This window comes from Miscanthus floridulus, chromosome 4, assembly GCF_019320115.1.
Source record: "Miscanthus floridulus cultivar M001 chromosome 4, ASM1932011v1, whole genome shotgun sequence".
Lineage (NCBI taxonomy): Eukaryota > Viridiplantae > Streptophyta > Magnoliopsida > Poales > Poaceae > Miscanthus > Miscanthus floridulus.
In genome coordinates this window covers 64,452,563-64,452,991 of record NC_089583.1, presented here as the reverse complement: position 1 = coordinate 64,452,991, position 429 = coordinate 64,452,563, and positions in this window count along the sequence as shown.

Sequence of the window (429 nt, the reverse complement as noted above, 5' to 3'; positions counted from 1 at the left end):
GAAGGCGCTGTGGCGTTGTCCATGGTGGCCGTGGTGACGGATCGGGCCACGACGAACTCTACCGACACGACGAAGGGCGAAGAACAGTTGACGAACAACATGTGACGGTAACTCGATCTTCGTCATGCTTACCTGTGATGGTTCAGAGGCATTTGTTGCCTCTGCGTTCTCTCTGTCCAGTAGAGCGAAAGTGCTGATAACATGTTAAAAGTGAATGAAAATGAACAATGATTTCGGGGAAAAACTATCACTGTTTTCATTGATCTCCTGGAATTATATACAAGTAAAGAGTTGTGTCATACGGATGCCACCTTTGCTCAAAGAACATGTCCCGCTAATCTACTGTTAATCCTAGCTGTCCGTAGGAACATTGTACGGTCGAATGAGATCACTAGCGGAGAGGAGTGTGTTGGTGTGCTGGTGCCTGCT